Source organism: Myotis myotis, unplaced genomic scaffold (assembly GCF_014108235.1).
Source record: "Myotis myotis isolate mMyoMyo1 unplaced genomic scaffold, mMyoMyo1.p scaffold_m19_p_2, whole genome shotgun sequence".
Classification (NCBI taxonomy): domain Eukaryota; kingdom Metazoa; phylum Chordata; class Mammalia; order Chiroptera; family Vespertilionidae; genus Myotis; species Myotis myotis.
This window is the reverse complement of record NW_023416324.1, coordinates 4,150,978-4,164,587: the sequence shown is the minus strand read 5'-3', so window position 1 is coordinate 4,164,587 and position 13,610 is coordinate 4,150,978. Positions and strand designations below refer to the sequence as shown.

Here is a 13,610-nt window from a genome sequence, read left to right as displayed (position 1 = left end):
TTGTTTCTCCCTGTACTCTCTCCAGAGAGAGCCAGAAAGCAGGGTCAGACTTTCTACAGAAACATTTTAAACATGGGTCCCTTTCCCCCTGAAAAATGCACTCATTGGTGTTGGTCAATACACACGATATTCGAAGTTTAACGGGCCCACGGAGGCCCATCCCTGGGCTTTCTGGGCTTCGTGGACCCCAGGTTAGGCCCCCAATGCAAGAGCGGGCCTAACTGCTTCAAACGCAGCAACGAACCCAGCTGAGACTCAGGAAGACCACGCCTCTGAAAGTCTTGCAACCGCGTCCATTCAGTTTTTCAGCGATCCTGGGTGAACCGGTCTCACCAAGGATTCCGCCAAGTCTGGCAGCTCCCATTTTTAAACACAGACCCGTGTGTGGAAGAGGCCATTGTTTTTACGGGATCACTGTGCTCCCGGAGCAGCAAGGGACTCGCAAAGTTGCTTTACCTCGGCGACAGCTCTGCTAACCCGGCTCCGCCCTCAGGCCGCCTCCTCCCCTGCCCACCTCCGGTCCCGCCCTCCCCTGAGCGCTGAGCTCAGCTCCGCCACTACTCGCGACCGGGTTACACCGCCCATCTCGTGGCCCCGCCCCTTGCTCGAGGCGCCCAATGAGCGTCCCCAAACACCCTGCAGCTCCCGCCCCTCAAAAGGCATCCCCGCCCACTAGCCGATGTAACCAATGAGCGCCCCCGCGTGCTCCTGGTCCCACCTCTTCCAGCAGGCCCCGCCCCCGGCGCGGGGCGTTGCCGTGGCCGCGCCTCCGCCGCCCGCGCGGAGCCAGATGCCGCCCCCTTCGCCGGTCCCTCCCCCGGCGGCCTGGCGCCTCCCTCCCTCCCCGCTGCGGTGACTCACGGAGCGGGAGGCGGAGGCTGAGGTGGCCGCTCCCGCTGCTTCTGCTGCTGCTGCTGCCGCCGCCGCGGCTGCTCGGGGTGAGCGTGCCCCGGAATAGGCCGCCGCGCGTCGCGCACGGACCCGCAGCCCACGCCGGCCCGGCCGGGTCGGGCGGCCCAGGTAAGCGCCGAGGCCAGCCCGCGCCCGTAGCGCCCGGGCCGCGCCGCCCCTGGGATCGGGGGAGCCGCCGGCCCTTTGTCTCCCGGGGAGGGGCCGCGGAGGGCACCCCCGACCCCGCTCGGACCCGCCGACGGGGCCCCCGGCGCAGCGCCCAGGTCTGGGCCAGGCCTCCTCTCCCCGCCGGGCCGCCGCTGCCCCCCGCCGCTCGCCGGCCCCGCCGAAGACCACCCTGCGGGGTCCTCACCTTCTCGCGGAGGGCGCCTCCACAGGTGGCCGCGCCACCCACTCGGTAGCTCACCTGCCTGCCGCGTCGGCTGGTTGTCACCCTCGGTCAGCACTGCAGGTCCCGCGTCCTCTCCCCTCACCTGAGCCCCACTCAGCATCCTGACCCTGTGCAGAGGGCTCCTCCATATTTCCCCAAACTGAATGCTGCCAAGGGTGGCCACCGGGCTGCCCTTCCTCCCTCCAGTTTGCTGAACTACCGTCTCCCCTTTCCGCTTCTCCCGTGAGTGTTCCTGAAAGGCACGCACTGTACGCACACGTCTCACCTGCATGGCCAGCTGCTGGGGAACCTGCAAAATTAACCACTGGGAGCCCCCAAACTGCACTTCTCACCTCCTCTCCATCACCCCCAGCCCAGCCACCTTCCTTTTTCTTGAACCTGGTCACCAGGACTCATAGCTCTGGACACGCACCCTGTTGGGCCCACCCGCCCCCCTCCCTCTGTGTGCGCGGAACTTGTCGGAGCAGTGCCTGCTGTCAGGTTAGCCCCTGGGAAGGCCAGGAGGCCTGTGTTGGCAGCAAATCAAGAGTTTGATGAGTAATGAGATGTGTGGCGTGCAGCACCGCCTATCTGAGGATCTACGTACGCTGTAGCTGTTCGTTACTTTGTGTCCTGCCACTCAGAAGTTAGGGGAGTGTGCCTGGCTGACGGCTGGGTAAATTGAGGCACAGGGTGTTGTTGGTAAGGGACCCCGAGGCAAGTGGGAGTTTGTTCTGAGGTGCCGTTCCCCAGTGCCTTGACTCTTAGCTTCCTGCTACAACTGCTGGGCTCTAGTTCCTGGCGTTCGAAGGTAAATGATACTGATCTTTTGGACCATTAAAGAATCCATAGATACCAAGTTTCCCGTCACTTAAAGCAGGACTGAATCCTAAAGGTGCCCGCTGTTAAATGCCAGTGTGCCATTCATGGTTTCTGGGTGGAGTTCGTGGTCCTTGTAAATACAAATTGCCTCTATGGGCTAGAGATTCATGCATTCACTAGGGAGTACTTACTGTGTGTCAGGCACTAGTCCAGGCATTTGAAAGAGGAGGGAGTAAACAAATAAGCAGACACATTAACCTCAGTAGCGGTAAGTGCTATGAAGGTGGGAAGGACCAGTTTGGGTTTTATTCCACGTGCAGTTAGAAGCCACTGGAGGATTTTCAGTAGAGGTGATAAGATCTAAATCTAAGTTCTCAAAGATCGTTCTGGCTGCTATGTCGTGACTGGATTACAAGAGGCAAACATAGAAGCAGGGATACCAGCTGGGAGACAGACTATTGCAGCTGCCTGGCACGAGGGGATGGAGGCTTGGGGGACCAGCGTGGTAACAGTGAAAGCGAAGAGGTGGAACCAGTCTGCTCCCCTGGGAGAAGCGGAGCTGTAAAGCAAACCTTCATGGATCATCGGCTGAGATTTCTATGTCAAGCGAGAACTTCTAGACCTGATCTGCCCAGGTGTAGCTCAGCGAAGCTTACTCAGCACCTGTTGTGAGCCAGACTGTGCTAGACTCTAGGGCAGGGGTGGGGAGCCTTTTTTCTGCCAAGAGGCTTTTGGATATTTATAACAGCATACAAAATTATCAACTTAAAAATTAGCCTGCTGCCCAGCGGTGTGGGTCAGCAGTTGAGTGTTGACCCAGGAACCAAGAGGTCACCAGTTCGATTCCCAGTAGGGCTCCTGCCCAGGTTGCGGGCTCGATCCCCAGTAGGGGTCGAGCAGGAGATAGCCGATCAGTGATGTTTTTCTCTCATCGATATTTCTATCTATCCCTCTCCATTCCTCTCTCTCTAAAAAAATCGATAAAAATATATATTTTTTTAGCTTTGCCGGTTTGGCTCAGTGGATGGAGCCTCGTCCTGTGGACTGAAGGGTTTGATTCTGGTCAAGGGCACATACCTCGGTTGCAGGCTTCCCCGCTCCCCGGCCAGGCTCTGGTCAGGATGTGTGCAGGCAACCAATTGATGTGTTTCTCTCACATCGATATCTCTGTCTGTCTTTCCCTCTCTCTTCCACTCTGTCTAAAAATCAGTGGGAAAATATCCTCCGGTGAGGATTAAAAAATAAATGAATGAATAAAAAAATTTAAAATAAATAAAACAAATAAAAAATAAAAATGAGCCTGCTATATTTGGTCAAACAGTTAATTAACTCACCCCTAATGCCTTGGCAGGGCCAGACCAAATGATTCTCAGGTCTTATATGGCCCATGGGCTGAACGTTCCCCACCCCTGCTCTCGGGGTACAAACGTGAACAAGGGGAGTAGGGAGTAGTCCCCACGATATAACCATTCTCACAGAAGGGTTACCTCCTCCTTGATGGAAAGAGGGCTTGTGGGTTTAAAAACCATTTGAAGTGGAGGAGGGCAGAGCATGCTAGGCTGTGTTCCCACATCTAGCGGCATTTTTTAAATGAGCGCAGTATAGCCCTTTCGCTGCTGTAAGATGTTGCCCAAAGATTGGAACTGTTCTTAGGTAGGAAAACATGGACAAGATCAGTGGCCATGAACTTGTACCATGAACCAGAATAAAACTTGATCTCCATGCAGCTCCAAATCTGTGCTGTCAGAACACGTCAGACCTAGAGGACCTCAGGGGTTCCGTAGGCCACCCCACTTTAATGGTTGGGGACCTGTGGCCCATAGAGGCTGAATGGCTCTTGAAATCCCATGGCAGTTTGTACATTTTCATATGGCACCCACCACTTTCTGCCTCTGTTCCAGCTCCATGGGTACGTGCATGACTCGAAGCTTACTGAGACCAGGATCTCTATTGGGTTCATCTTTGCATTTCTCACAGCGCCTCAATCAGTGTCCTGTACAGAAAGTAGACTCATCAAGTATTGGTTGATGTGCCTGGGTGTTTCACAGCATCTAAAACTAGAAGCCAGCACTCCTGACCCTTGTCCCTCCTTGTCTTTCCATCAGACCACACTTCCTTTCAGATTTCCAGATTTCTCCTCATCCAGCATGCAACACTGCTAAGCCCAGCAGCCTCCATTTCACAGCTCCCAGAAGAGGGCAGCCCTTCCTTGATGGGTCTGCTCTCTCCAGCCCTGCCTACAAGGAACAGCTGCTGGGTTTGGATCTTGGTTCTGCCATTATGAGCTCCATGACCTTGACCCCTACAATAGAAACTTCATTACACCATGTAACTTGGCCCCCCTGTGCCTCAGTTTCCCCATCTATAAAATAATAATACTTTCATGATTGAAAGAAGGGAGGATTAAATTAAGCAATGCCTATCAGAAGCTTGAACAGCACGGAGTGCCTGCCTGGTGTAAGTAGCAGCTGTTATTTCACCATTATTTATTTATCTGATCTCCCAACAGAATTTTAGCTCTTTGAGTGCAGAGATTTTGTCTTTTTTATTTTGTGTGTGTGTCTACTGTTACAGTTCAGTGCCTAAACTTTGTAGGTCCTCAGTAAATATTTGTTAAATTGAATGACTCATTGAACCACCTACTAAGTGCCAGGCACTGTTGTAGGTGCTGGGGATATAACCAAGAACAAGATCACCAAGATACATGGCCTAATGAAGTTTATATTGTAGTGAGACAGCCAGTAAACAAATAGACAAGTGAACAAAATAACCTAGAATGGTGAAAAGAGACACAAGGAGAATAAAAGTGGGCAATGAGGTGGAGAGTGACTGGGGTGAGGATTCAGTCATAACTTTGGCTAGCTCTGAGGACGTGACTTTGAATGGACGCCCCGTCGATGGGCAGAGAGGACAGCAGAAACAGGAGCAATCAGCCCATCGGGACTGGAACAAGGTGGGCGAGGAGCTGGTAGGGGCTGCGTCTGTGACCACAGTGAGGAGTTTGGATTTTACTCTTTAATTCCGAACAGTGGGAAGTGACTGCGCAGGCATTTTTCCTGGTGGGCCACCTGGCAAAAAAAGCAGGACACTAAGAATTGCAGTGAGTGGGCTCTCCTTGTCCTTGGAAGACTTTGGGAGGCCAGGGGGCTGGCAATGATGAGTTTATTCCCATCAAGTTCCTCATTTTTCTGGCCGAGATACCTAGGAGATATGGGGCCATTGGCGAGGTTAGTGAAGGTGCAGGCATGTGTCTGTGTGTCCTGCAGACTCCACTGAGCCTTCTTTCCCCCTGAGTACACAAGTGATCAGTAAACATTTCTTGAGTTGAAAGAATGAACACTGCCAGATCTTGGCATCTTGTCCTATACAGGGCATGTCCTATGTTCTCTGCTCGCTTCTGCATGAGTTAGAGCTTCTTACCTTGGTATTGACTCTAAAGAAACCTTGAAGTTTTGCTATTATTCTTCAGATGTGCACCAAAGACACCCACACACAAACATGTCACAGTGTCTCTGTTGGGGGAATACCAAGATTGACAGGGCAGCTTTCTGCCACCCCAACCCATCCCCCCACACCCTTCTCTTCCAATCTCCCACTGGTATCACCAGGCCCTCTATAGAGGGTCGGGCCACACTGTCACTGTGTGGTCACTTGATCAGAAACACAGTGGTACCTAGAAAGCGTTGGCTGTCTTTGGTGGAGTTGGGAAGCTCTGCAGAGCACTCAGAGAATGGCATTTCAAACCGAGGGCTCCAGCTCGCCAGGAATCCAGAGTTGGCCTCCTTAGACTGGGTGCAGTTGGCCAGCTTTTCAACTCCTCACTCAGGCATCTCCTTGTCAGCTAGTGTCCATGATGCCACTTGCTCTTAACCTTGAGAGGCCAGCGGGAGTTAGTGGGAATCAAATAGGACTTTCGTGCTGTAAGTCACCGTCAGGGTCCTGGGGCATTTCATTGGCAGGATGCGAAATGCCGGTTAGTCATCTGTCATCTGTAGCCTTGTCAAAACTGAACTGTGGGTGTAACCATTTTCTCAAGGAGCTGTGTTTTGTGTGTGTGTTTGTTCTTTTACAAGAGTGATATGTGCTCATTTAGAAAATGAGGAAATGAATGATAGTGGCCTTCCACATACATTCTCTCATTTAATCCTCACTGTCGTGTCTGAGATACACACCATTATCACCATTTTACAGATTCAGAAGCCGAAGCCTAGAAAGGTTAAGTAACTTGTGTGAGGTCAAGCTAGTCGGGCACAGAGTCAGATTCAAAACGAGGAAGTATGTATGGCTCCTGAGGCTCAGTGAGCTCTGAGCACCCTGTTAGACGCTGCTTCTTAGCAGAAACAATAGAGAAGAACAGAATCTCGCCTAAGCCCCACTGGGTGGCATGGTTAGGGTCCAGAGTTAGCTCACTGGCTGCTGCAAAGAGTGAATCCTACGCCCTTTCCCTGTCTCTTCTGACCTTGGGCAAGCTAATTAACCTCCATTTGCCTTACTTTCCCCAACGGTAAAGGTGGATAATGATACCTGTGCCTTCATAGCTTGCAGGGCCATTGTGATGTGTGAGCCAAGGCGCTTTTGAACCTCTTTTATGAAAGGGTGCTGAGCACCAGTTGCTGTTATACTCAGTTATTAAAGACCCATTAGGCCCTGATCCTCCACGAAGCCTTGTTAAAAGGGGAAGACAACAGTCCCAGCGGGGAAGGTGGCGTGATTGGCCCAAACATTGTTTTCCTCCTCCTGAAGTTTCTCAGCGAGTGAGGGCCATGAGTCTTTCTCCATCTTCATGGTCATGTTGTACTGTGTAAGCATCTGTACACACACACATCTGTGTGTGTGCCACGCATCATTACACGGTCGAGGACATTCATAGCAGGGCAGAGAAGGGGTTAAATGGCTTGGGTTCTAATCCTGCCTATGATGTTTTCATAAAAAAAGCCCAAAACACAGAGATACCAAGGAGCGATGGCTGTCTTCCATTTGTCCTTCCTTCCCTCCCAATTAATATTTATTAATTGAACTCATTAATTCAATTAATAAATATTTACTGAGCTTTGATTACAGTGTGGGTCCCACTGGGAATTCTGTGGTGAGCAGGGTAAAAAGAATTATTCCCTTATAGTCTAGGGCCAAGAGGCTTATTATCTAGCTGGAGTTGTATGAATAAAGAAAAAGCCTGCTGATGAGTGTTTTGCGTCTCAGGGAAAGTCAGGATATGATTTTCAGGGGTACACATCGGCCCCCATGGGTACCTGCCCTGGGCAGGCATTGAAGGTGGAGGGCTGGGTTTGGCTTCCCAGAAGAGCAAGGGAAGAGTTCACAGAAGAGAACCCTTCTGCGCCCCACTACCAAAAGCTGCCCTCAGTGTGGGCATATTTATTAACAACTAGAGACCTGGTGCACAAAAATTTGTGCCCTGGCCGGGGGGTGTCCCTCAGCCCGACCTGTGGCCTCTCATAGTCTGGGACCCCTTGGGAGATAACCACCTGCTGGCTTAGGCCCGCTCCCCAGGTGGCAGATGGCAAGCCCGGATCCCACGCTGGGTGGCAGATGGCAGGCCCGGATCCCGCCCCGGGTCACATACGGCAGGCCCGGCTGGCGGCGGGGCAGGCGGCGGATTGCGCTGTCCCACCCCGCCTGCAGTATGCAAATTTAACGGCCATCTTTGTTGGGTTAATTTGCATACTCTTTTGATGGGCTGGTAGGTGTAGTGAAGGTATGGTCAATTAGCATCTTTGTCTTTTATTAGTGTAGATTAGCACCTGGTGGTGGTTAATAAGAACTCCATTTCCGCTCAAGGCCTTAAGCCTGTGTTACTGGAGTTCAGGGGGAGAGTTCAAGATCATGGGGGTGGGCTCTTTCCAAAGTTTTTTGAAGTTATGCACCAACCGAGTGCCTTTCTTATGAATAATTGCCAGACCTGTCTCTCCAGAATTCTCTCCCTGCCGGATAGGTCTCCCACTGCTAACTTAGGAAAACAGGCATATGGCGGCAGGTAGGCTGTGGGGTGGCTGTTCAGTGCTCCCCGGCATGCTCACAGTGTTCCCAAAAGAACTGATGCCTGGGGACCCCTGTGTCCTTGACCCCCCGTTAGGGGTCAATATACACAGAGTGGGGTGGGGGAAGGTTCTTTCTTCCCTCAGTCTGCCCAGCACCAGGCCTCGGGGTCCCTTCAAAGAGCAAGGCCGGGGAGGCCCAGCAGTTCATGAGAAAGCACACAGTGTTCCTGCCTCCCTCCAGCCAGGCCTGGGGTGGAGAGGGCAAAGGGCTGGCAGAGGCCTCTGCCCACGGTCAGAGAGAGAGGAAGGCGCCAGGACAGCGGGGTGTACTCCTGGGCGATGTTACTTTCACCCAGACCCCGAAATGTCGCCGTCTTCCGGTGCTAGTCAGCTGCCCCCTCGGTCTGGGGGGCCCCAGAATCATTCATCATCTGATCAGGAGGAAATGGCTGGTTCAGCAAGGAGACCAGGTCACTTAGTCCCTGGACTGGCCCACAGGGACGCCGGTTCAGCTGGGAGAATGTGACCCACTTTCATATCCCCTCCCACGTGGAGAGCTGGGTGGGAGTCTTCTGGAGACCAGCTCCAATTAAGGTTTTTTCAGGCCTGAGTATCTCCTGAGGATCCAACCCACATGTTTCCTGCTGTGGAATTCTGTGGTCCGTGTCCCTGAACCGAAAACAACCCGAGGCAGATGAAGTTACGCCTTGTTGTCCTGCAGTCCTGGATGCTGCCAGCGGAGCTCCTCTGGGGATCAGGGTCCCTTGTGGGTTCAAACACCTCTCACAATGTGAGCCCCGCCCTGCTCTTCCTGCTAAATCACCAGGCAAACCAGGGACCTAGGTTCCAAAGGTTAGTCTTGGCCTCCCTGCCCAGACCAAGGCCTCACAGCCTCAGGCAGCCCGGCTTCCGACAGACCCGTCCTGACCCTCATCCTTGCATATCATCCTTCTGCTCCATTCTCTGCCGGTGGAGGACATTCGAATGATTTTCCGATTGTAATTTTATGTTTCTCCTGTGTGTGGCTGGGGGTGGAGGGAGCTGCTTTAAATGCATGGAGCTGTGAGTACTGCCAACATGGTTTGGGGATTTTAAGCTGGTGAAGTAGCGGTTAAGAGCCCCTAAATGATCCACTTATTTACAAAGGAAGGAGCAAAAGGTGAGGCAGGGAAACTGCTAAGGGGAGCTCCGCTAGGCTGTGACCTCAGCCCTGTGAGCTTCCGGACTGAGCAGAGGCTGTTCAGCCACGCCCCCTCTCCCCCACTGTGTCTGTCCCCATTGCTGGCACTGCCCAGTGGCCTTTTGAGGCACATGGTGTTCCTCTGGCCAACACTGGAGTTGCAGGAAGACAGGGGTGCCAGTGATTTTTAGTAGGACCTGGTGGGGCTTATAGGCCAGCAAGCCGGCTGTGGGGGCATCTGTCCAGGCCCTGGCTCTGTTTTCCTGCATGGAGCAGCCTTCGGAGCTTATGGTGGGACTGGGGGGGGTGGGGGGGGGGTGGAGTCACCAGAACAAATGTCCCTCCTCCCATCTGGTTGAAGCTGCCACTGCCACCTGTGAGGCAGCAGGTGCCCATCTCCTCACGGTTGCCCCAGGTGGTGGCTGCCCACCCTCACTTCCCATCTCTTGGAAGAGAAGAGTTTTCCTAGGCCTGTGAGCAGTGACAGGAGCTCGAGTGCTCAGCACCAGGCACTGCACTGGACTGGCGACCTCCCAGAAAAGATCTGTCTTTTGTTCTCGTATTCTGACCCGACTCCACTTCCTTTAAAAGAAAATCATTCATTGGAGTAGGTGATGCATACACATAGTCCAGAATTCAAAAGGCTATATGAGAACACGTCTTCCTTCTCCCTGGATTCCCATCCCCTAAGAGACCATGCTGGCCGTCTTGTGCATCTTAACCAGAGATCCTGCATGTGTACATGTGCACCATGCACACGTGCGACCGCACACAGGCCTGACATGCACTGCTTTGTTTCATACTGTAACACAGTGCTCTGCACCTTAACTTCTTCCACTCAGCAATGAATACCAGAACTCTCCACGTCACCACCACCACCACCGCTAATACCTCTGGAGCATTTCCTGTGGCTATCGCTGAAAGTGCTTTACTTATATCAACTCATTCACTCCTCACAGCAGCCCTGTGAACTAAGTGCTGTGATTGCCGACAGTGTGCAGATGAGTAAACTGAGGCACAGAAAGGTTAAGCGACTTGTCTAAGGTCCTTTAGAACTATCTCACTCATTTTAATGGTTTCATGACATTCTTTTGATTGGTTACATTTTCATTTTTAAAAACTAGTGAGCACTTAAGTTCTCTGTCTTTTGTTAGTACGAACCAGGAATATTCTTCTACACATATCTTTGTGCATTTGTGTAAGTGTATCTATAGGATAAATTCCTTCAGGCTGAATTGTTAGAGCAAAGGGTACATCTGTTTCAATTTTTAGTATTGCCAAATTGCCCTTCATGGAGATACTCATGTTTTACATACTAAGATTGTACAAGAATACCTATTTCCCTGATACCTTGGTAGAAGTTAAAATTTTTTAAAAGATTTTTTTTATTGATTTCAGAGAGGAAGGGAGAGGGAGAGAGAGAAACATCAATGATGAGAGAGAATCATTGATTGGCTGCCTCCTGCACGCCCCCTGCTGGGGATCAAGCCTGCAACCCAGGCATGTGCCCCTTGACCAAAATTGAACCCAGGAGCCTTTGGTCCGCAGGCTGATGCTCTATCCACTGAGCCAAACACCGTAGGGCTGTTGTTAAACTTTTTGATTGTTGCTAATCTGATTGGTGGAAAGTGGTATATTATAATTTAATTTGCATTTTCTTTATGAGGAAGTAAAACATCATTTCACATCTTTAAGAGCCATTTATGAGCAATATATTATATTGTTTGACCATTTCTTTCTTGGTTTGGCAGTCTTTTTCTTATTCATCTACAGGTACTATTTATATATTAAGGAAGTTTACCCCATAGCTGTGATATATGTTACACATATTTCCACAATTTGCCATTGTTCTTTTGATTATGTTTTTTCCCCATGCAGAGAGTTTGCTTTTTATATAATCAGATTTTTAAATCTTTTCTTTAATCACTTCTAGGTTTTGTTTCATATTTCTTTCTTATCCCACTGTTGTTGTTTTTCTGTTTTCTTCTAATATACATAATCTCGCTTCTCTCAGTTTCAAAATTTGCTCCATAGCCAAGGCATCAAACCCAACATCACCAGGAATGGGGCAAACTGGCATTGTGTGCCTCTAGTGGGGCATCGAAAGCGTCAGCTTCTTGCCATAATGCTTACTCTAATCTAGACAAATCCAAATTGTCCTGGACTCTAAAAAATGTCAATGTCGTGATAAACAAGGAGAAGCTGGTGAGCCATTCCAAGCTAAAGGAGGTGAAAGAGCATGAGAACCAGATGCAATTGAGATCCTCCATTGGATCCTGGGTTAAAAACCAGCAGTGGCCAAAGAGAGGGGAGAGGGGCTGGGGAGATTTGGATCTACTAGTAAGTAGGTCAATATTAAATTCCTTGGGGATGAAAATAGTTGGGGAACTTTGGATATGGGTCAGTATTCAATTCCTTGGGGTGAAAATGGTTCTGCAGGAGAATGGCCTTAGGAGAAACGTAATGAGGCACTTAGCAAAGCATCATGATATCTGCAGCTTACTTTCAAACGCTCAGGATAAAAAGCAAACGTGCCCTCATGTACCCGCAACATGGAGAGGCGGGAGACAGGCAGCACAAGGCCAGCGACCACAAGGTGAGCAGCGGGGGCTCTAGGGGCAGGTATAGGGATGTTCCTGGTGCTGTTCTTTCAGCTTTTCTGTGGCTTTGAAATTTTTCAAAAGAAAAAGGCGAGGAGAAAAGGACAACAACTTTGTTCCCCCTGGAATTTATTTTGGTTTCAGTCCCCTTGGCTTTGCCTGGCTCTCCTGGCCATTGTCCTGGATTTCTGGTTTCTTGCCCCGTTTATAGCGCACCCAGCCGTCCGTTTCCCTCTCTCTCAGGAGCTCCTATTTTGGGTGAGCTCTTCTTTTTTGGACTTGGACTTGTTTATGACTGAGTATCTTTCTGGCAGACACATGACTTTTCTAGAAGCAGGTAAGAACTGGCCTGCACTGATGCCTGCTTTTCTGTTTTGTTTTCTTTCAACCCTATGTGTTCCACGTAAATTTGCTAGGGAATATCACCACTGACGGTGCCTGTACTAACCGCTCAGCAAACCCAGATGGAAGCTTTTCCCCTCAGGTGAGAGTTCTTGCAAGAGGTCAAGGTCTGTCTGCTTGGGGTCTGTGGACATGGGCTTGTCAAGGACTGCTGGGTTTCATTTCATGAAACGTGACAGCCTTAGGGGAGTAACTGGCCGTAAAACCAGGAGTCTTTTTGCCAGGGGAGCGCTCACAGGCCAGTCTTGCCAGGAGCTTCTGCCACCTTTCCGTGGCTTGGTGACTAATGGTTTAGTGGCTTTGGGAACGGGGATGTCATTACAAATGGATGATGGGGATTTGGCTCCTGAACCAAGTTATCTGGGTGCGCCTGTCTGGGTGTTTATGCCTCCACCCCTTGGGAATGGGGACAGTTTCTTGGAGCCCTCCCAGCCCCTGTGGCCTCCATTCCATTCTGTCCACAGGTCTGAGCCTTCCACAGTGGCCCCGAGCAAACCCTCCAGGTGACAGGGGTAGAGTCCCGCCGCATTAGGTGCTGTGCCTTCCCCTCTCAGAGCAGCCTTGCATTTTCTCTGGTCAGTCCTCACCTTGCCTTCTGCCCCCCCCCCCCATCCTTACCTTCCCACTGGACAGGTTTAGTGACCCCCCAGGACTCCTCGTCCTCACGCTGCTTCCCCAGTGAGTGACAGAAACAAGCACATGTAGGTCTGGAGTTGTCTTTGTTTAAAATATTTTTGATTCTGATTATCAGCTTGTTCAACATTTCGGAAGGAAGGAAACCAAGTCTTCAGCAGCCTCCTAGGGGAGGTTTCCTCCTTCCTTGGATTATTTTTTGTTCGGAGCAAGCTGGCGGGGAAGGAGAGGGGAGTCAGTGCCTGTGGAGTAGGGCAGAGCAGTTATCCAAACACACAGTGCGTGGCTCCCGGGACAGTGCGGGCGTGATGAATCCTTGCAAACTGTAGCAGTGGTGTGGCTATTTTTAGAGGTAAACAAACATACCTATATTCTTATGCAAATTAGCACATACCTATATACTGGAAGCCTATAGGAAGAGGGGGCAGTAACCTGAAGACCTGTTTTCTTTTTTAAAAAAATATATTTTGGTTGATTTCAGAGAGAAAAGGAAAGAGAGATACTAGTAGAAACATCAAGGTTGAGAATCATTAATCTGCTGCCTCCTGCACGCCCCCTACTGGGGATGGAGCTGGGCATGTGCCCTGACCGGGACTCGAACCTCCACCTCCTGGTTCACAGGTTGATGCTCGACCACTGATCCACACTGGCCAGGTTCCCCTATTTTCTTAAGCGTTTAGAGAAGTTTCACCCAG

General features: G+C 51.0%; 1 protein-coding gene across 2 annotated transcripts in view; it reads left to right on the top strand.

The window, feature by feature from the left end:
• Positions 1-846: 846 nt before the first annotated feature.
• Positions 847-13,610, top strand: part of CTNNBIP1 (catenin beta interacting protein 1) — a 49,278-nt gene continuing 36,514 nt past the window's right edge. Inside the window, exon 1 of one of the 2 annotated variants that reach the window (XM_036348828.1) lies at positions 847-1,020. The gene's annotated coding sequence lies outside the window, so the exon portion shown is untranslated. The remainder of the gene's footprint in view (positions 1,021-13,610) is intronic. The other variant, XM_036348827.1, reaches the window with a different exon arrangement.